The sequence below is a fragment of the Phyllobates terribilis genome, unplaced genomic scaffold (genome assembly GCF_046119375.1).
Source record: "Phyllobates terribilis strain yellow unplaced genomic scaffold, ASM4611937v1 Scaffold_5__5_contigs__length_657084704, whole genome shotgun sequence".
Lineage (NCBI taxonomy): Eukaryota > Metazoa > Chordata > Amphibia > Anura > Dendrobatidae > Phyllobates > Phyllobates terribilis.
In genome coordinates, this window is record NW_027362765.1 from 383419747 (window position 1) to 383442948 (window position 23202).

The following is a 23202-nucleotide window of genomic DNA, read 5'->3' on the forward strand; positions in this document are numbered from 1 at the left end:
GCCTGCGCGTCAGCTCCCACAGGCCCTGCCGACAAGGGCGCCGCCTCCTGGTGGTAAGCGGTAGTAGGGCGCCTGTGGGTCACCACACCACCCGGTGCCGGTTCTCGGAGCTCCCGGATGGCTCTGTCCTTGAACTGTGCAAAGTCCAGATGAGGATCCTGTAAGGCCATTGCCCGCAACTGGGTTCGGTGGGCATTGCAATATAGTCCCTCTATAAATTGTTCGGTCAACAGCCTGTCCTCGTTTCCCACGCCGTCAGGGTCGGTCTGCTTAATGGCTCTCAGGGCCTCTTGTAGGTTTAGTGCATAGTCCCTTATATTCTCATGTGCTCGCTGTTTGCACCCGTAGAATCTAAGCTTAATCTCGGCTGAGGTGCGGGTATCAAAGGTGTCCTTCAGCCGGGTTAATATCCCTGCGACAGTCCTCCTCCCAGGTGGCCAGGACTTTACCTCCCTTTGGGCTGCCCCGGTTAGTTGGGCCACCAGGATGTGACGCGCCCCCTGGGCCAGTGTTGTTTGGGGGAATACCCGGAGCCGGATCAGATGGGGGTTGTAGTCTCCGAGTGGCGGTGACCCGGTCCGTGCCCAGGGTGTCAAACTCAGTGTGTGGCAGTCTTTACAGATGTTATTAGTTCTTAGTGTCGACTACACCACCCGTTGATTTGCGGTCAATACGGCCGCCGCTGCAGCAGGGTCCGCTGAGGCTGGTGGTATGTGTGCAGCTTCGGGTAGTATAACCCCCAACGGGAGGGGTATAGCCTCAGGGGGTCAGGTGTAGAGGATGGTGGTAGTGGTGGTGCAGTGTGGATGGTAAGAAGACTCAGAGTCGGGCTGTGCAGTTCAGGGTTTTTACTTACTGCTGTTCTGTTGGTCACTCTGGCTTTGAGTGACCGCCCGAGCCATGCTGCGTCCACCAGGTCCTGGACTCGGCCAACCCCCAAGCAATTCTGGAGCGTGGTCCTGAGCTCCCTTTCTGACTGTCCTCTCTACTGGCCTTTCTCACCAGGTGTCCACTTGTGTCCGGCTCCCTCGGGCCTCTTGGTGGGTGCACCTCCTCTGGGTTCCCTGACCCTATGCTTGGTGTGCCTTCTTAGTGGACTTGGTGAGGGGCTGCTCCACATGCAATGTCGCAGCCTCCGGTTCTTAGCTGAGGGTTGTTTCTTTCCTCCACTAATTTGGGATCCGGTTCCCTTGCGTGCCAACCCTTCACCCTTCTGTCCTTATTCTGGGATCTTGGGGTTCCTTCTTCTCCCCCTCTGGGTCCTTCTCTTCTCCTCTCTCTCTTCTCTCTGCAGGCGCTCCTGGACCTCTCTCAGGACTGACTAATCCTCTACAGAAGACTGACTGACTCACCGACTCTCTACAGAAGACTGACCGACCAACTCTCTACAGAAGACTGACCCTGATCTAAGATGGTTCCCACCTTATATACTCCCTCTATGTGTGAGCTCAGGTGACCAGCACCCAATGAGCTCCTAGCCTTACCCAGACTGCTCCCCCTATCTGCCCCTACACTACTGGGATGTTCCACCCCCCTCCCACTCCAGCCAGGGACAGACACTGTCGTACCTGCACATATACCTAGTGGGAGTACCATCGGTCTGTCCCTCGGAAATGGGATGTATGTAGTGTATGCAGCTAACTGAGCTCAGTTCCACACTCCATTCTTACCCGGGAGTGGAATACCACACCTCTGGCTTGAGGTGTAATACCCCTGTAGCAGCCGAATCCTCAGGGTGCTACAGATGCTCACTTTTTGCTCTTCTGTGAGGGGGTACACCTGGAAGAGGCTATCCAGCTTTTCTCTAAAGTCATTCAGGGTATGTGACTCCCCTGAGTACTGGGGTAGCCAGGCTGCCCCCGGGATATAAGGCATGGTGAAAGGCATGACCGCAGCAGCGGCGGCGCTGGCGGTGGCTGTGGCAGTGAAGCTCTCCTCCATATCCGACATCCTCCTCCCCCCTAGTGGACCGTGGCCTACCTTGCGATGATCCTCTTCCGTAGGCCGCGGTTCCGCAGTGGATCGTCAGGGTTGAGGACCTTCCGTCGCGCTCCTGTGACGTCGGCGTCTGCTGGGCTCCTTCCAGGACCTTACGCAACGTCCTGACGTGAGGCGGGGCTTCAGTTCTCGCGCGCTTTCAGAGTCCACGCCCCTCTTCTTCCCGCGCGGCGTCTTCAAGATGGCGTCCAACGGCGGGAAAACTCCACGGATGGCGGGAAGAAGGCAGAAGATGGCGCCGGATGTCGGGAAAACTTCACGGATGGCGGGAAGAAGGCAGAAGATGGCGTCGGATGGCGGGAATCTTCACCACAGGTAAGTTTAACAGTCTTCTTTCAGGCACGCAGTACCCGGTGGTTGCGGGCACGGAATCCTGCCGACTACACCAAAGTTGACGCGCCCCTGGGCCTGAGTCGCGCAGCGTTGCGCACGCGGGAGCCTACCCGGAGCCGGATCTGATAGGGGTAGTAGTCTCGTGGCGGTGACCCGGTCCGTGCCCAGGGAGTCAAGCTGAGTGGCAGAGTTTAGCAGAAGATGGTACGGTGTTCGACTACGCCACCCGTTGAATGCGGCTATAAGGCCGCCGCTGCAGGGCAGACCGCTGAGGCCGGTGGTACGATTGTGCAGCGTAGATGGTATAACCCCCAATGGGAGGGGTATGGCCTCAGGGCAGCCGACGTGTTTGAAGGGGGTAGCAGAATAGCATGCAGGTAGCAGGAACCACTCAGAGACGGTGCGGTGTAGTTCAGGGTCTTTACTGACGACAAAGGTAGACCCTCCCGGAGTACTGGCTAGCGATCGGGGCCTGGTCAGTCCGTGAGCAGATGGGATCTCCCCTGGCCAGGCGGAGTTGTAGGCCTCCCCAACTAACTGTACTCTTCTGGCTACCTTGCTAGAGGCGGGTAAAAGTAGCCCACGTCCCTGAGTGTACCGTGTGGTGCTCACCCGTATGGCCGGTGACTCGGGGCCTTCTGGTAGATTCCGCTCCACGACGGCGGTGCTGGTCCCTTGCGTGTGACCGTGCCTTCGGGTTTCTTGGCCAGAGGACCTGAAATCCCCTGCCGGTCGGTTTCTGCTGCTGGGTAAGTATTAGTCCCCACAGCCTCGGACTCCGGGTCCGGTGAGAACTCTTCAATCAGGGCGAGCTCTACAGCTTCCAGCCCCTGACTCCTTTTAGCACTGCTCCCACTGAGCTCCTGATCTTTCTTTCCTATAGCTGCTCCTCTCCAGACCAGACTATGTCTCTGTCTGGGACTCTTCTTCTTCTCTTTTCTCCTCTTCTCTAACCCTGCCTCAGCCCCAGTTTATATAGGGGAAGTTCTTACCCTCCCAGGACTGGGCAGGAGGTGTGGCATGCATAGGATTCCTGACCAGGAGACCTCCCACCTGCTCTCAGACGTAATATTGCTATCACTGTGGAAACCAGACCCCTGGGGTGCCACACTAGCAGAGGGGCAGGCCAGGACCTCCAAGGCATACAGAGTGAGTTCATTCCCAGTGTTAAGCTTGGATATCCAATAATTAAAAGGCACAGAGGAATCACAGAGGACGCTGGTATGGTCGGCAAGGTGCTCCCTCACCATCTTTTGAAACTTTCCACTCCTTGTGAGAGTACCCCGCGCCTCAGGGCCTGTCCGAAGGGAGGGTCTGAGAAAACTCTCCCAGAATGTTGACAGTGTTCCCCTGCCTCTGCTGGATTGGAGTTGCATCTCTCTCGCCTGTACGCCTTGGTTGGGCAACGAACTGTGACCTCTGCCGCTAGCGTGTTCAGATGGGAATTTTTTTAACAGTTCTGCAGCAAGGTCCTTCTGGTACTGCCCCATTTTTGTAGACCTCTCCACCTCAGGAATAGTGTTGAGCCACCCCCGTAGTGTTCGAGTTCGGTTCGGTTCGTCGAACACCCGTGTGTTCGCCGAACTGTTCGTCGAACTGTTCGTCGAACACCTTCGAACACCGTTAAAACCAATGGCAGGCAAAGAAAAACACATAGAAACACATAGAAAACACCTTCAAAGGTGTCCAAAAGCTGACAAACTGCTCAGAAGACACAACTAACACATGGAAAAGTGACAAGTACATATAGTCATGCGAAAAGAAAAGAGGTGGAGGAGTAAAAGGAGGGGTAGACACAGATATAGGCATGTCATGCCCTTCTAAAATCCAAAAAGTGAGAAGCCGACGCGTTCAGTCCGCTCCTGCCCGTGCCACCTTGTAGCATACCTGGCGGCGTTCTTGCATGGTGTTCCATCTCTCATCATGCAAGATCGCAAACTTCATCTCCCGCCCAGCTTCCTGGTCTGACTTCTTTCCTTGTGCTCTGCTCTACTTTGGCTGCATAGGGCGACGCCCGCTGAACTTCCTGTTTCTTGTAGCTGCTGCGGACACGCCCCTGTTGCATCTTCAGCCTATTGCTGTCCATCTTTGGGTATTTATTCCACCTTCTTCCTCAAGATGGCGCCTGAGCATTGTGTCCTGTCAGTTGGCTTTTTGTCTCTGACGTGCCAGGTCCTATCCTGTTTTCCTGCCTGTTTTCCAGTTCTGTGTCTGAACTGTGGTCTGTTCTTGTGAACTCGCTTCCAGCCTGTTCTTTCGCCTTCTAGGGGCCGTATTCCTAGATCTGCCTGTCTGTGCCTTGCGGTATCTGTTCCCGTCTGAACAGTGTCCTGTTTGTGTTCCAGCCTTGCTGTATTTGTTCCCGTTCCTCTGTTCCCAGTTGTCTGTGCCTCGTTTCTACTTTAGCCTTTTCTCCCTTTTCCCTCTATGTCTGTTTTCTGCGTCTTTCTGCAGAGTCTGAACTTGCTCCTAAATTCCTTCTCGTCGTCTCTGTACCTCTGTTGTGAATTTAGTGTACGCTCGCTACTTCTTTGTAAGTACTTTGTGTGCTTCTGGTTCTGCCTTTCCTTCTCCGTCTGTTCTTTGTGAACAGAGTCCTATCCCCTTGCCTTGTCTCGTTCGCCGCTCCGGCGGTTCTTGCCGCTCTGCGGTTTCCGCTCTGCTTCTGCCTCGCCTACCGCTCTGCGGTTTCCGCTCTGCTTCTGCCTCGCCTACCGCTCTGCGGTTTCCGCTCTGCTCCTGCCTTGTTTACCGCTCTGCGGTTTCCGCTCTGCTCCTGCCTTGTTTACCGCTCTGCGGTTTCCGCTCTGCTCCTGCTTAGCTTGCCGCTCTTGCGGTTTCTGCTCTGCTCCTGCCTTGTTTGCCTCTCTTGCGGTTTCTGCTCTGCTCCTGCCTTGTTTGCCGCTCTGCGGTTTCCGCTCTGCTCCTGCCTTCTTAGCCGCTCTGCGATTTCCGCTCTGCTCCTGCCTTGTTTACCGCTCTGCGGTTTCCGCTCTGCTCCTGCCTTGTTTACCGCTCTGCGGTTTCCGCTCTGCTCCTGCCTTGTTTGCCGCTCTGCGGTTTCCGCTCTGCTGTGGCTTTCTTAGCCGCTCTGCGGTTTCCGCTCTGCTCCTGCCTTGTTTACCGCTCTGCGGTTTCCGCTCTGCTCCTGCCTTGTTTGCCGCTCTGCGGTTTCCGCTCTGCTGCGGCCTTCTTAGCCGCTCTGCGGTTTCCGCTCTGCTCCTGCCTTGTTTACCGCTCTTGCGGTTTCCACTCTGCTCTTGCCTTGCTTGCCGCTCCTGCGGTTTCTGCTCTGCATCTGCTCGCTGCTCCGGCAGTCCTGTCCTGCTCTGCTTGCTGCTCCGGCAGTCCTGTCCTGCTCTGCTTGTGCTCGCTGCTTCGGCAGTCCCGTCCTGCTCTGCTCTTGCCCACCGCTTCGGGCATTCCCTCTCTGCTGTGTTTGTCTACCGCATCTGCGGTTCTGTTTCTGTGACCCAGTCTGTACTGGGTCTTGTCCTCTCTGTGCTCCAGCCCGTCCTTTCGGCCAGTACCTCCCTGCCTGCATATTCGCCTGTATCCACCCGTCTGCATACCTGCCGTGTTCGCTTATATCCACCAGTCTGCGCCAGCCTAACCTGCCTGTTCCAGTAATCCCTGTGTGGGTCAACCCCCGTGTCCGGAGTTTGACCTGGAGTAGCACCTGGTCTCTCTGCCCGGTTTCTCCCTGGTGCACTGGCGTCGTATGCCGTCGTGCCATCTTGGTCGGATCGGCCAGATACTTAGTCACGCCCCTCCAGGCACTCTCCGGTTCATGGTCCAGTGGAACCACTTCTCCCGCACACGCCAGTCAGTCCGGGCGTGTGCATAACAGCAACAGCATGCTCAGGCCATGGTTCCTGTTGAGCCCCACGGCCTTCGCTCTCTGAGGCGTTTTCCAGCTAAATCCGTGCATTAAAAATAAATAAATAATTTTTTTTTTCTCTAGCTGAGTTCCAGGCGAATTACTCACCCGTCCAGATGGAGCTTTCTGCACCCGTTCCTGCGGATCCGCCCCAGTACTATGGGGATCCAAAACTAAGTCGTACATTTGTGGAGCAATGCATGCTACACTTCAAGTTCTACCCTCTTTCTTTTCCTTCTGATTGGTCTAAAGTGGCATTTATAATTGACTACCTAGCGGGTGATGCCTTGAAGTGGGTCACCCTCCTATGGGAAGCTTGGGATCCTATCGTCCTTGACCTGCAGGCCTTCCTGGTGGCTTTCCTAATGGTCTTCGATGACCCCAATCCTGGAGTCCCTGCTGAAGCTGCACCTGCTCCCGCGGATCCACCACAGTACTACGGGGATCCAAAACAATGCCGTGCGTTTGTGTGGCAATGCTTGCTGCAGTTCCGGTTCTATGCCAATGCTTATTCTTCCGATCGGGTTAAGGTGGGATTTATAATGTCCAACCTAGCGGGTGATGCCTTTGAATGGATCAACCCCCTATGGGAAGCACAGGATCCTATCGTTCTTGACCTACAGGCCTTCCTGGTGGCCTTCCTTTTGGCTCTCGATGATCCTAACCCTGAAGCCCCTGCTGAAGCTTCACTTCCCTGTATCCCGGAGCAGCCCGACGGGTAATGTGCATAGGTAGCGCACAAGTTCTCCTGCCCGAAAAGACTGTTGCTTGCCCAGAATCCACTCAGGATGACTACACTCTCCGGAATACTTCTCCCAACCTCAAGAGGCAGTCCAGATGTGCTAGACGTAGAGGCAAGCCGTCACGCCAGAGTCTGTCCTCCCAGAGACCTCCTGACCCCTACCTTGAAGTCCCTACTGAAGCTTCATCTCCCTGTATCCCGGAGAAGCCCCAGCGGGTGATGTGCGTGGGTGGTGCACCAGTTCTCCTGCCAGAAGAGACTGCTACCCATCCAGAGTCCACACAGGAGAGCTTCCTGCACCTGGCATCAGATACTACACCCACTTTAACCAGTGTGCATGTCCAAGGATGCTCCGAAGCTGTGATTACCTCCGAGTCTGTACACCTCTACTACCTGGTGGAGGACCCCCTGTTGCCTCCTGAATCCTCCGGGATACCACTCGATGACAATTGGAGAGAGACTTCCCTACACCCGGTACCCGATACTTCGTCTGCTCAGTCCAGTGGGCCTGAAAATGGGTGCCTCAAAGTGGTAGTTACTCCCGAGTCTCTACACCCCTCTGACCAGGCGGAGGACCTCCAGTTGTCTCCTGAACCCTTCGGGGTGCTACCTGGTAGCGAAAGGACAGAGACTCTCCTATTCTCTGTACCTGATACCTCGCTCGCTTCGTCCAGTGAGTCCAACTTAGTGTACTCCGAAGCAGATGTTACCCCCGAGTCTCTACACCCCTCCGACCAGGCGGAGGACCTCCAGTCATCTCCAGAACCCTTCGGGGTGCTACCTGATAGCGAATGGACAGAGACTCTCCTTTTCTCGGTACCTGATACCTCGCCCGCTTCTTCTAGTAAGTCCGACCTAGTGTACTCTGAAGCAGAGGTTACCCCCGAGTCTCTACACCCCTCCGACCAGGCGGAGGACCTCCAGTCGTCTCCTGAACCCTTCGGGGTGCTACCTGATAACGAATGGACAGAGACTCTCCTTTACTCGGTACCTGATACCTCGCCCGCTTCTTCCAGTGAGTCTGACCTAGTGTACTCCGAAGCAGAGGTTACCCTCGAGTCTCGGTACCCCTCCAACCTGGCGGAGGACCCCCAGTTGTTTCCTGAATCCTCCGGGGTACCACCACATAACAAAGAGGCAGTGACTTCTCTACACCTTGTACCTGATACTTTGCCCATTTCATCCTGTGAGCTTGACAAGATGTACCCCGAAGCAGAGGCTACCCCCGAGTCTCTGCAACCCTCCAACCCGGCGGAGGACCTCCAGTTGTCTCCTGAACTTTTTGGGGTGCTGCCTAAAAATAAATGTAGAGAGACTTTTTTGTGTGCTGTTTCTGGTACTTCACCCGTTTCATCTGTTGCTGAAGATGGCTGGATGGGAAGTCGCATCCTAGCCATCCAGATTATGAGACCAGTTTTGTCTCCTCCTGTGGACAATAGAAGTAATCTCCTTGAAGAGAGGGATTGGCCCCCAAATTCCCTGCGGAAGATCCTTGCAGGCCTGAAGAAGAGGGGGCGTAAGGGGGGGGGTACTGTAGCATACCTGGCGGCGTTCTTGCATGGTGTTCCATCTCTCATCATGCAAGATCGCAAACTTCATCTCCTGCCCAGCTTCCTGGTCTGGCTTCTTTCCTTGTGCTCTGCTCTGCTCTACTTTGGCTGCATAGGGCGACGCCCGCTGAACTTCCTGTTTCTTGTAGCTGCTGCGGACACGCCCCTGTTGCATCTTCAGCCTATTGCTGTCCATCTTTGGGTATTTATTCCACCTTCTTCCTCAAGATGACGCCTGAGCATTGTGTCCTGTCAGTTGGCTTTTTGTCTCTGACGTGCCAGGTCCTATCCTGTTTTCCTGGCTGTTTTCCATTTCTGTGTCTGAACTGTGGTCTGTTCTTGTGAACTCGCTTCCAGCCTGTTCTTTCGCCTTCTAGGGGCCGTATTCCTAGATCTGCCTGTCTGTGCCTTGCGGTATCTGTTCCCGTCTGAACAGTGTCCTGTTTGTGTTCCAGCCTTGCTGTATTTGTTCCCGTTCCTCTGTTCCCAGTTGTCTGTGCCTCGTTTCTACTTTAGCCTTTTCTCCCTTTTCCCTCTATGTCTGTTTTCTGCGTCTTTCTGCAGAGTCTGAACTTGCTCCTAAATTCCTTCTCGTCGTCTCTGTACCTCTGTTGTGAATTTAGTGTACACTCGCTACTTCTTTGTAAGTACTTTGTGTGCTTCTGGTTCTGCTTTTCCTTCTCCGTCTGTTCTTTGTGAACAGAGTCCTATCCCCTTGCCTTGTCTCGTTCGCCGCTCCGGCGGTTCTTGCCGCTCTGCGGTTTCCGCTCTGCTTCTGCCTCGCCTACCGCTCTGCGGTTTCCGCTCTGCTTCTGCCTCGCCTACCGCTCTGCGGTTTCCGCTCTGCTCCTGCCTTGTTTACCGCTCTGCGGTTTCCGCTCTGCTCCTGCCTTGTTTACCGCTCTGTGGTTTCCGCTCTGCTCCTGCTTAGCTTGCCGCTCTTGCGGTTTCTGCTCTGCTCCTGCCTTGTTTGCCTCTCTTGCGGTTTCTGCTCTGCTCCTGCCTTGTTTGCCGCTCTGCGGTTTCCACTCTGCTCCTGCCTTCTTAGCCGCTCTGCGGTTTCCGCTCTGCTCCTGCCTTGTTTACCGCTCTGCGGTTTCCGCTCTGCTCCTGCCTTGTTTACCGCTCTGCGGTTTCCGCTCTGCTCCTGCCTTGTTTGCCGCTCTGCGGTTTCCGCTCTGCTGCGGCTTTCTTAGCCGCTCTGCGGTTTCTGCTCTGCTCCTGCCTTGTTTACCGCTCTGCGGTTTCCGCTCTGCTCCTGCCTTGTTTGCCGCTCTGCGGTTTCCGCTCTGCTGCGGCCTTCTTAGCCGCTCTGCGGTTTCCGCTCTGCTCCTGCCTTGTTTACCGCTCTTGCGGTTTCCACTCTGCTCTTGCCTTGCTTGCCGCTCCTGCGGTTTCTGCTCTGCATCTGCTCGCTGCTCCGGCAGTCCTGTCCTGCTCTGCTTGCTGCTCCGGCAGTCCTGTCCTGCTCTGCTTGTGCTCGCTGCTTCGGCAGTCCCGTCCTGCTCTGCTCTTGCCCACCGCTTCGGGCGTTCCCTCTCTGCTGTGTTTGGCTACCGCATCTGCGGTTCTGTTTCTGTGACCCAGTCTGTACTGGGTCTTGTCCTCTCTGTGCTCCGGCCCGTCCTTTCGGCCAGTACCTCCCTGCCTGCATATTCGCCTGTATCCACCCGTTTGCATACCTGCCGTGTTCGCTTATATCCACCAGTCTGTGCCAGCCTAACCTGCCTGTTCCAGTAATCCCTGTGTGGGTCAACCCCCGTGTCCGGAGTTTGACCTGGAGTAGCACCTGGTCCCTCTGCTCGGTTTCTCCCTGGTGCACTGGCGTCGTATGCCGTCGTGCCATCTTGGTCGGATCGGCCAGATACTTAGTCACGCCCCTCCAGGCACTCTCCGGTTCATGGTCCAGTGGAACCACTTCTCCCACACACGCCAGTCAGTCCGGGCGTCTGCATAACACACCTCCGTGTCGCCGGGTTTGTGCCAGAGCCGCGGTGAACCCTGACGGCCAGCCCCCCTCTCCCAATACTGGTGCCTGTCCGCTGGTGGGTCGAGCGAGCCCCCCTGTGGTGGAGACAGCTCTAAGCTTTTTAATTTAAATTGTCTCTCTAATTTGAATGAATACACTTTAAATCCATTTACAAGGATCTATTGGAGGGCAAATCTCATGCCAGCAGCCGCGTAATTCCAGCTCCAGTAGCGTCCACTAAAGCTGCTGCAGTTAAAAAGCTTTTATAAGGATCGAGCTCGGCTGTCCACCGCAAGGCTTCCTACTGCCAGTCCCAGCCCCTATGCCTTGGGGTGCCTCCTGATGCCCTTCACTGAGTATCCCGTGGTCCCGAAGCATTTCCTTTGAAAAAATTAAGTGTCCAAACTACAGGTGGTGTAGCTTGCTTAACAGCCGGGATAATCCGCTGACTAGCAGACACTGCTACTAGGCACAAAGTATTTCCTGGGCTAGATGCAGTTAAAAATTTGTAATTAGATACTCTCGTTGGATGCTGAGAAAGCATTCCATAGAGTCTCCTGGCACGCCATATATGATTCTCTTAAAAAGCTTCGGGTAGGGGTCTAGGGGACCCTTTTATAGCCAAAATCACGGCCCTGTATCACAATACGTCACCTAGGCTGAAGATAAATGGAACTGTAGCACCCTGAGGGCTCGGTTGCTACAGAGGTATTGCACCTCACCCAGAGGTGTGATATCTCACTCTCAGGTAAGGATGGAGTGTGGATCAGGACCCGACACCTGCATGCATTACACCACATTGCCGTGGGGCAGGGCGACCAATATGCCTCTGAGATGGGCACGACAGTCCCTGTCCCTGGCTGGAGTGGGGGGAGGGAACACTGAGGAAGGGGAACCCTGTAGTGCAGGAGGAGGGAGGAAGCAGTTCCTGGGTGCATTGAGAAGGGAGTATAAAAGGTGGACACCATCTTAGTTCAGTGCAGAGAAGTCTGAGCAGAAGTGGCAGGGAGCAGGGGTTCTGCATGAGCTCTGCTCCGGAGGCGGGCCTAGTAACAGAGGCCCAGGCCTGGAAGAGGGAGAAGGAAGGAAGAGGAGCGGAGAAGGCTCCAGGAACGAGGAATGAAGGGATCCCAGGGGTGCGGACGGGCGAGTCGCCACCGCACGCCCGAATCCACCTGCGTGGAGGGGTCAGGCCAAAGGGGGAGACCGGTCCCCGAAACTAGTAGAGGCAGGAAACGACCCTCAGCTAGAAACCGGAGGCTGTGACATTTTATGTGGCGCAGCCCCTCGCTACACCCGCTAGGAAGGCACCACATAGGGTCAGGGAAACTGGCGCCAAGTTTACCAAGAGGAGGCCCGAGGCAGCCGGACAGAAGGGTTGGTAAGAAAGGCCAGACAAAGGACACACAAAGGGGGTCCTGTGAAGCGCTCCAAAGTTATCTGGGAGTTGTCTGAGCCCCTCACCTGGTGAGCACAGTACGACGTGGGCAGCCGTTACCTGCAGACGTGGTCTGGATAATAAGAACTGTGAGTAAAGACCCTGGACTGCATCACTGACTCCGTGTCGTTACTGCTGCTGCCCTGCACCATCACCCCCATCCTCCGCATACACTGCCCTGAGGCTATACTCCTCCCGTGGGGAGTTATGCTACGCTCTGCTGCACCCACAACACCAGCCTCAGCGGTCTGCCCTGCAGCGGCGGTTCACTCTGACCGCAATCCACGGGTGGCGTAGTCGGACATTTAAACATCAAAACCACATAAATAGTTCCGCCACTGGTTTGACCACCCTGAGCCACGGAACCGGGTCGCTGCCACGAAGACTACAACCACCAGCATCCACCAAAAAGGGTCTGGCTCCGGGTGTCCCAAGGACCAGGGGGTGCATCAGAACATTTTCATCACCTTTCACAATCACCAATGGGACAAGGCAGGGATGTCCTCTGTCCCCTCTCTTATACATCCTAGTGACGGAGCACCTGCTCTCATCAATTCGCCATAACCCCAATATTAGGTGGATTGAGGTGGGAGGCACCGAGTACAAGTGCTCTCTATTTGCTGATGATGTCCTAGTATATCTCACTCAATCACATATATCCATCCATGCTGTTATGGCTGAAATAGATCACTTTGTTACATGGTCAAATTTTAAAATCAATGCAGCGAAGTCTGAGGCCCTCGATGTTTCCCTCCCCAAATCCATATAGGATTCCATCCAGTCCAACTTTCCCTTTGCCTGGCCCTCACAGGGTTTCAAATACTTAGGAATTCCTATTCATAGAGACCTCTCCCATCTATGTTATCTTAATTTTGGGCCCTTTATTGAACAACTCCATACAGACCACGGTTTGCAAGTTAGAACTGTAAGATTCACTACGTGAACCACTGGTGTTTTGTGGAAAAGCACATGTACACTGTGTTCCAAATTATTATGCAAAAAGTGTTTAGGAGTGATAAGGGAAGAATTTGTTTGTTTGTCAGTTAAACTCATTGATGGTGATGTGTGTCAGGGCTCTTTATATCACTGTAAGCAATTGCAGACACCTGTGCTAATTAGTTTGGCAGGTGTGTCCAATGAAAGGCAAGACTACTTAAGAAGGCAGTCTCACATTATTAAGCAGCCTACATTTTCTGCCAAAATGGGAAAGAAAAAGGATGTGTCGGCTGCTGAGAAGCAACAAATTGTGGAGTGTTTAGTAGAGATGAGCGTTGTTCTACTCGAACTGTTCGCCAATCTCAAATTCGAGCTGTTTTGGGCGGTGTTCGAGCCGGTCGGCGAACACGAACAATTTGAGAAAAATTCGGCTGTTCGAGGTTATGTTCGATAACTGTTCGTGCACCAAAATCATAACTGGATTTTTTCTCAGTAATGATGAAAATTAATGTTAATACGCAGTTTGAGTGTACAGCGGGGCGGGGGGAGGGGCAGGGGATGGATCTCTGCAGGAACAATGAAGATCTCCATTTTTTTTTCTCTTTCCCGCATTTGCAGTGGGGAGGTGCAATCTGTCAGCCTATCAGCAGCGCACACACGGAGCGAAGTGCTTTTTTTCACACAAGCAAGGGCATGTGTCATTGGCAGTGTATGTCACATGTCCTTGCCCTATAAGACCAAGCCATTTTCCCCGTCGCCACCATTTTCTCACTGCTGCAGCTGCGTGTTAGACGGCACCGCTGTTGCTGTGTGCGCTATACCTTGTTAATTTCAAGCCAATTTTCGCACAAATATACAGATAGCTTGGGAGTAGGGAATAGTTGTGATTGCAGTCCTTTTAAGGACTAGGTTACAGCATTTCCTACGACTTTTATCAAGCAGGTCTGTGCTCTTAAATAGATAGATTGTGGGAGTAAAGACTAATTGTAATTGGAGTCCTTTTCAGGACTAGGTTACATCAGTTCCTATCAGTTTTTGCCAGGCAGGTCTGTGCCAGTGCTGTGCAAGTTTTTTTCAAAGCATTTGGCTGAATCTAGCAAAGCTAATCCTTTTTGGCCTATTGCAGAGTGTGTTAGTCAGTGGAGTAGCCTATCTGTGTTGCAAGATATACCACCTGTGTATAGAATACCAATTTTTTTACTGCACCTAGTGAAGTAAAATCTTTTGGGCATAGCATCATTCTATTAGTCCATCTATACTGACCTCCATCAGGTTGCAAATTAAAAATAATTTTTTTCTGCATCTAGCTCTGAAAAAATATTTGGGCTTCTAGCAGTGTGTGGGACTTGGTCTATTAGTCCATCTATACTGACCTCCATCAGGTTGCAAATTAAAAATAATTTTTTTCTTCATTTAGCTCTGAAAAAATATTTGGGCTTCTAGCAGTGTGTGGGACTTGTTCTATTAGTCCTTCTATACTGACCTCCAGCAGGTTGAAATTGAATATAATTTTTTTCTGCATCTAGCTCTGAAAAAATATTTGGGCTTCTAGCGGTGTGTGGGACTTGGTCTATTAGTCCATCTATACTGACCTCCATCAGGTTGCAAATTAAAAATAATTTTTTTCTGCATCTAGCTCTGAAAAAATATTTGGGCTTCTAGCAGTGTGTGGGACTTGGTCTATTAGTCCATCTATACTGACCTCCATCAGGTTGCAAATTAAAAATAATTTTTTTCTTCATTTATCTCTGAAAAAATATTTGGGCTTCTAGCAGCGTGTGGGACTTGTTCTATTAGTCCTTCTATACTGACCTCCAGCAGGTTGCAAATTAAAAATAATTTTTTTCTGCATCTAGCTCTGAAAAAATATTTGGGCTTCTAGCAGTGTGTGGGACTTGGTCTATTAGTCCATCTATACTGACCTCCATCAGGTTGCAAATTAAAAATATTTTTTTTCTTCATTTAGCTCTGAAAAAATATTTGGGCTTCTAGCAGTGTGTGGGACTTGTTCTATTAGTCCTTCTATACTTACCTCCAGCAGGTTGCAAATTGAATATAATTTTTTTCTGCATCTAGCTCTGAAAAAATATTTAGGCTTCTAGCGGTGTGTGGGACTTGGTCTATTAGTCCATCTATACTGACCTCCATCAGGTTGCAAATTAAAAATAATTTTTTTCTGCATCTAGCTCTGAAAAAATATTTGGGCTTCTAGCAGTGTGTGGGACTTGGTCTATTAGTCCATCTATACTGACCTCCATCAGGTTGCAAATTGAATAAAAAAAATTTCTGCATCTAGCTCTGAAAAAATATTTGGGCTTCTAGCGGTGTGTGGGACTTGGTCTATTAGTCCATCTATACTGACCTCCATCAGGTTGCAAATTAAAAATATTTTTTTTCTGCATCTAACCCAGCCAATAGTTTTGGCCTAATACCACAGTTTGGCCACTCAGCTCTGCTCGGTTACCATCCATTGTTTTTTTGTGCAAACAACTCCAGAGTTGTGAATTAGTTAACCACCAAAATGAGTGGAAAAAGGCCTGCTGCTGGTGGAAAGGGGAATAGGCGTGTTGGGAAGGGGAAAAAAGGTTGTGTCCGTGGGGTAGGTGCAGAAGAAAGACCATCTTCCAGCCAAACTAAAATGTCTACTTCTTTTAGCGGACAATGTGATAAGATCCCTTTCTTACGGCCACGCCAATCGCTACAAATTCCAGATGAGGCACAAAAACAGCAGGTGCTTCAACGGATATCAAGTGCTCCTTTAAGTGTGCTCTCCTCCACATCAACTTCAACATCACAAATACTCCAGTCCTCAAAGGTGTCACCCAAATCGCACTTGCTTCCTCACAGCTCCCAAATCTCCAGCTGCCCGTCTGAGTATGAGGTAGAACAGATGGTTGAGTCTGCAGAGCTGTTTACTCATACTATAGCCTGGGAATCAGAGGTCGACTCCAGCGCTTCTGTGAATCCAGACGAGGAAATGATCTGCACTGATGCCCAGAATCTTTATGAGTCGGATCCAGGACCAGACGCAGAAGGTTCTGACCATAATGTAGACCCTCATTCCCAAACTGTAACTCCTGTTGGTGGAGACAATGAGGAAGACGATGATAAGACTCAAATACCTGATTGGAGCGACAACTTTAGTTTTTTGTCAGGGCAGGAACAGGTTGGCTCTGAGGACGACGGGTGTGATAACGCACAGGGTGATGATGATGAGGTCGGAGATCCCACTTACTGTCAACCCACAGTCAGCCAAGAGATGAGGTCAGCAGAGGAGGTGGAGGAAGATGCTAGTGACGACGAGGTCAGGTTGCGCCTTCCTGGACAGAGACGTAGTACTGGAAGCACGTCAACAACTGCATCCTCAAACACAACTCTGCCTCTCACCACAAGTCGTGGTGGCTCTTCAGGTCGCATGGGTGCTAAGCCTTGCATAGCCTGGGCATTTTTTCAGATCGATAAAGATGACCCAACTCGTGTTATCTGTAACATTTGTCAGCAAAAGCTAAGTAGAGGCCAAAAAATACATAGTTTGAGTACTTCATGCATGAACCGGCACATGGACATGAAGCATAAGTTGCAGTGGGAAGCTCAGTGTGCTACAATGCGGCCTAGCCGGCCGGGCCAACCACCGTCTGCCATATCTTGTGCATCCGCGGCCTCTTCATCCTCTGTGACTGGGGGGACAGCAGTCACACCTGTTTTGGGGCGCAGACCTGCCACCTCTTTACCCGCAACAGCCAGCGTGATTGGCAGGTCATCATTTTCTTTGGAGGTGGTAACACCAGCTGGTCTTGAGCGCTGTCCGACATCGATAGCACCACCTTTGGATCAAGGCAACCTAACATGTCCGCCTGCATCTTCCTCACAGACCGGCAGTTTGCCGGGGACACCCTTATCAACCCCGTCTAAGCACAATAGCCAGCCCTCGGTCCCTCAGATGTGGACAAGTAAAAGACCATTTCCTCCTAGCCATGAGAAAGCTAAGAGGTTGAATTTCACCATCTGCAAGCTCTTGGCTACAGAAATGCTGCCTTTCCGCCTGGTGGACACAGAGGATTTTCGAGACCTTATGTCCGTCGCAGTGCCCCAGTACCAGATGCCCAGTCGGCACTACTTCTCAAAGAAAGGTGTGCCTGCGCTCCACCAGCATGTCGCACACAACATCACCGCTTCTTTGAGAAACTCTGTGTGTGACAGGGTGCATTTCACCACAGACACTTGGACGAGTAGGCATGGACAGGGGCGTTACATGTCGCTGACTGGGCACTGGGTAACTATGGTGACAGCAGGACAAGGGGCTGCTGTCCAAGTCTTGCCGTCCCCACGAGTTGTGCGTCAATCCTCTTTATGTCAAAGTTCCTCCACTGCTTCTGCCTCCTCAACCTCCTCTCGGTCTTCCACCTGCACCCAAAGCCTATCTGGTCATGCCACAAGCTTTCTAACTGCGCAGAAGGGATCCTGCACACCTCCTTACTATGCTGGCAGTAGGGCTCAACGTCATCAGGCGGTTTTTACATTGAAATGTCTGGGAAATGTGAGTCACACAGCTGAGGAGTTGTGGTCAGCTCTGGAGAACCAATTTCATGAATGGTTGTCTCCACTGGACCTGAAACCAGGGAAGGCCGTGTGCGACAATGCTGCATACCTGGGTGCGGCCCTTCGCCGGGGCAATGTCACACACGTGCCTTGTATGGCTCACGTGTTGAACCTGGTTGTCCAGCAATTTTTAGCCCACTATCCCAGACTAGATGGCCTTCTGCAGAGGGCACGGTCGCTGTGTACTCACTTCCGTTCGCATCCCGCAGCTCAGCGACTTACATCTCTACAGAAGTCGTTGGGCCTGCCACTTCACCGGCTAAAATGCGATGTGCCTACCCGGTGGAATTCAACTCTGCACATGTTGCAGCGACTGTGGCAGCACCGACAAGCCCTGGTGCAATACGTTCTGACGTATAGCCTGGGCTAACGAGATTCAGAGGTGGGGCAAATCACGCTGGAGGAGTGGTCTCAGATCAGGGACCTATGCACCCTTCTGCACAGTTTTGAAATGGCGACGAAGATGTTTAGTGCTGACGATGCCATTATCAGCATGACTATTCCGGTGATTTACATGCTGGAGCACATGTTAAACAGAATTCGGAGTCAGGTGGTGGCACAAGAGGAGGTGGAGGAAGTAGAGGAGGAGGAGTTGTATGCGGAAGGGCTAACATCTGCAAGGTCCAGACGGTCGGCAGCACCAAGGCAGCAGGCATGTGAGGGTGGGGGAGATGATTTTACCAGGGCGCATGGTAGCAGCCAAACTAGTGAGGAAGGTGCAGGAGCCCAGGAAGAAGTGGAGGACGAACTGATGGAAGACTTATCAGATGAGGGAGACCTTGATCACATTTCTGTTGTGCGAGGTTGGGGGGAGAGGACAGAGGAAGGAAGCATGATTGTTACCTCGCCACCAACACAACAGGGACTTGGTGCTCCTGGATGCGCAACACACATGAGTGCCTTCTTGCTGCACTACCTGCAACATCACCCTCGAATTGTGAGAATTAGAAATAATCCTGACTACTGGGTTGCCACACTGTTAGATCCCCGGTACAAAAGTAAATTTGCAGAAATTATTCCTGCCATAGAAAGGGATGCACGCATGCAGGAGTATCAGCAGACACTGTTGCAGAATCTTACATGTGCTTTTCCACAAAATACCAGTGGTGCACGTAGTGAATCTCACAGTTCCAACTTGCCAACCGTGGGACCGTCAAGTGTTCAGCACTCAAACCGTAACAGAACCACAGTATCTGCTGGTAACATCAATTTTGCGGAATCATTTCACCACTTTTTTAGCCCATCCTTTGCAAGGCCACAGGAGACAAGAAGTCTGACACATAGTCAACGCCTAGAGACGATGGTACAGGAGTATCTCCAAGTAAACATTGAAGCCACGACTGTGTCACTGGACCCTTGCTCTTTTTGGGCTTCCAATCTGGATAAATGGCCGGAGCTAGCCACTTACGCCTTGGAGATCTTGTCATGCCCCGCAGCCAGCGTTCTGTCTGAACGTGTGTTCAGCGCTGCTGGTGGTGTGCTGACAGATAAGCGCACGCGGCTCTCCACTGATAATGTAGACAGACTCACGTTCATAAAGATGAACAAATCATGGATCCGAAACGACTTTTCTACCCCTGTGTCATCCTGGGGAGAGTAAAAGCTTGATGATTGGTTAAAATCACCCTACCAACCGTTTTAAGCTTTCAAATTACTAATCATGTTTATCTGTATCTTGACTGGAAAATAATTTGGGCTTTGTAGCAGTGTGCAGCACTGATCCTATTAGGCCATCTATAATAAGCTTCACCAGATTTAAAATTAAAAATAATTTTTAGCTGCATCTAGACGGAAAATAATTTTGGGGCTCCGAGATGCGCAAGACACATAAGTGCCTTCTTGCTGCACTACCTGCAGCATGACCCTCATATTGTCAGAATTCGAAGTAATCATGACTACTGGGTTGCCACACTCTTAGATCCCCCAAACTTTTCGATCAACCTTTTCATTTTAATAAAGACCAAAAAAATGGTCATTTTTGAAATTATAAGCATTAGCAGGTTGTTAGAAACTGAAATCAAACAGTTTTCAACTCAAAACTTTATTCTAGGTGATGTTACATTTTCACATAGGACCCCTTGTTCGAAAGGAGCTTCTGAACTCTCTCGTCCATTGAATTTGTCAGGTTTTGGATGGTTTCTGCTTCAATTGTTTTGCATGAGGACAGAATACCCTCCCAGAGCTGTTGCTTAGATGTGAACTGCCTCCCGCCATCATAGACACTCCTTTTAATGATGCTCCAAAGGTTCTGAATGGGGTAGAGGTCAGGGGAGCATGGGGGTCACACCATAAGTTTGTCCCCTTTTATGCCCATATCAGCCAGAGATGCAGATGTTTTATGTGCAGCATGAGATGGTGCATTATCATGCAGAAAAATGATCTTGCTGTGAAATACACGGTTCTTCTTCTTGAACCATGGCAGGAAGTGCTGTTTGAGAAAATCCACATACATTATGGAGTTCATCTTTAGCGCCTTCAGGGATCCTAAAGGGGCCGACAATCTCTCTCCCCATGATTCCAGCCCAAAACATTACTCCACCTCCTCCTTGTTGGCGCTGTAGCCGTGTTTGCGTGGGGTGTCCATCAACCAGCCATCCTCCACTCCATTCATCTGGACCATCGAGCGCTGCATGGCACTCATCCGTGAACAAAACAGTTTTGAAATCAGTCTTCATGTAATGTTTGGCCCACTGGAGCCGTTTCTGCTTGTGTGAAGTGGATAGAGGAGGTCGACAGGATGGCGTATGCACAGCTGCAAACCTCTGAAGGACCCTGCATCTTGTTGTTCGGGGGACGTTGGAGGCACAAGCAGCTTCAAAAACTTGTCTGCTGCTATGACAAGGCTTTTTTGCCGCTGCTCTTTCAACCTGACGTAATTGCCTGTAGGAAAGAGTCCTCAATTTGCCCTTATCAGCACGCACACGTGTGTACTGTGAATCAGCTACATACTTCTTGATTGCCAAGACACTTCATCCTGATCATCGCACAATGTTGATTGTAGTCATGCCTTGACCTAAACACTCCACAATTTGTTGCTTCTCAGCAGCCGACACATCCTTTTTCTTTCCCATTTTGGCAGAAAATGTAGGCTGCTTAATAATGTGAGAGAGCCTTCTTAAGTAGTCTTGCCTTTATTGGACACACCTGCCAAACTAATTAGCACAGGTGTCTGCAATTGCTTACAGTGATATAAAGAGCCCTGACACACATCACCATCAATCAGTTTAACTGACAAACAAACAAATTCTTCCCTTATCACTCCTAAACACTTTTTGCATAATAATTTGGAACGCGGTGTACATGTGCTTTTCCACAAAACACCAGTGGTTCACGTAGTGAATCTTACAGTTCTAACTTGCCAACCGTGGTCTGTATGGAATTGTTCAATAAAGGGCCCAAAATTAAGATAACATAGATGGGAGAGGTCTCTATGAATAGGAATTCCTAAGTATTTGATACCCTGTGAGGGCCAGGCAAAGGGAAAGTTGGACTGGATGGAATCCTATATGGATTTAGGGAGGGAGACATCGAGGGCCTCAGACTTCGCTGCATTGATTTTAAAATTTTACCATGTAACAAAGTGATCTATTTCAGCCATAACAGCAGGGATGGATATATGTGATTGAGTGATATATACTAGGACATCATCAGCAAATAGAGAGCACTTGTACTCGGTGCCTCCCACCTCAATCCACCTAATATTGGGGTTATGGCGAATTGATGAGAGCAGGTGCTCCGTCACTAGGATGTATAAGAGAGGGGACAGAGGACATCCCTGCCTTGTCCCATTGGTGATTGTGAAAGGTGATGAAAATGTTCTGACGCACCCCCTGGGCCTTGGGACACCCGGAGCCGGACCCTTTTTGGTGGATGCTGGTGGTTGTAGTCTTCGTGGCGGCGATCCGGTTCCGTGGCTCAGGGCGGTCAAACCAGTGGCGGAACTATTTATGTGGTTTTGATGTTTAAATGTCCGACTACGCCACCCGTGGATTGCGGTCAGAGTGAACCGCCGCTACAGGGCAGACCGCTAAGGCTGGTGTTGTGGGTGCAGCAGAGCGTAGCATAACTCCCCACGGGAGGAGTATAGCCTCAGGGCAGTGTATGCGGAGGATGGGGGTGATGGTGCAGGGCAGCAGCAGTAACGACACGGAGTCAGTGATGCAGTTCAGGGCCTTTACTCACAGTTCTTATTATCCAGACCACGTCTGCAGGTAACGGCTGCCCACGTCATACTGTGCTCACCAGGTGAGGGGCTCAGACAACTCCCAGATAACTTTGGAGCGCTTCACAGGACCCCCTTTGTGTGTCCTTTGTCTGGCCTTTCTTACCAACACTTCTGTCCGGCTGCCTCGGGCCTCCTCTTGGTAAACTTGGCGCCAGTTTCCCTGACCCTATGTGGTGCCTTCCTAGCGGGTGGAGCAAGGGGCTGCGCCACATAAAATGTCAGAGCCTCCGGTTTCTAGCTGAGGGTCGTTTCCTGCCTCCACTAGTTCGGGGACCGGTCTCCCCCTTTGGCCTGACCCCTCCACGCAGGTGGATTCGGGCGTGTGGTGGCGACTCGCCCGTCCGCACCCCTGGGATCCCTTCATTCCTCGTTCCTGGAGCCTTCTCCGCTCCTCTTCCTTCCTTCTCCCTCTTGCAGGCCTGGGCCTCTGTTACTAGGCCCGCCTCCGGAGCAGAGCTCATGCAGAGCCCCTGCTCCCTGCCACTTCTGCTCAGACTTCTCTGCACTGAACTAAGATGGTGCCCACCTTTTATACTCCCTTCTCAATGCACCCAGGAACTGCTTCCTCCCTGCTCCTGCACTGCAGGGTTCCCCTTCCTCAGTGTTCCCTCCCCCCACTCCAGCCAGGGACAGGGACTGTCGTGCCCATCTCAGGGGCATATTGGTCGCCCTGCCCCACGGCAATGTGGTGTAATGCATGCAGGTGTCGGGTCCTGATCCACACTCCATCCTTATCTGAGAGTGAGATATCACACCTCTGGGTGAGGTGCAATACGTCTGTAGCAACCGAGCCCTCGGTGCTACAGTTCCATTTATCTTCAGCCTAGGTGACGTATTGTGATACAGGGCCGTGATTTTGGCTATAAAAGGGTCCCCTAGACCCCTACCCCAAGCTTTTTAAGAGAATCATATATGGCGTGCCAGGAGACTCTATGGAATGCTTTCTCAGCATCCAACGAGAGTATCTACTTACAAATTTTTAACTGCATCTAGCCCAGGAAATACTTTGTGCCTAGTAGCAGTGTCTGCTAGTCAGCGGATTATCCCGGCTGTTAAGCAAGCTACACCACCTGTAGTTTGTACACTTAATTTTTTCAAAGGAAATGCTTCGGGACCACAGGATACTCAATGAAGAGCATCAGGAGGCACCCCAAGGCATAGGGGCTGGGACTGGCACTAGGATGCCTTGCGGTGGACAGCCGAGCTCGATCCTTTTAAAAGCTTTTTAACTGCAGCAGCTTTAGTGGACGCTACTGGAGCTGGAATTACGCGGCTGCTGGCATGAGACTTGCCCTCCAATAGATCCTTGTAAATGGATTTAAAGTGTGTTCATTCAAATTAGAGGGACAATTTAAATTAAAAAGCTTAGAGCTGCCTCCACCACAGGGGGGCTCTCTCGACCCACCAGCGGACAGGCACCAGTATTGGGAGAGGGGGGCTGGCCGTCAGGGTTCACCGCGGCTCTGGCACAAACCCGGCGACACGGAGGTGGCACGGACAGGAGCGGACTGGCCGTCTCGGCTTCTCACTTT

General features: G+C 51.7%; 1 protein-coding gene across 2 annotated transcripts in view; it reads left to right on the plus strand.

Annotated features, from left to right (window-relative positions):
* The window catches only part of LOC141273289 (C-type lectin domain family 2 member A-like), a 121154-nt gene that overhangs the window by 42995 nt on the left and 54957 nt on the right, over positions 1-23202 (plus strand). The gene's annotated exons all lie outside the window — the stretch shown is intronic.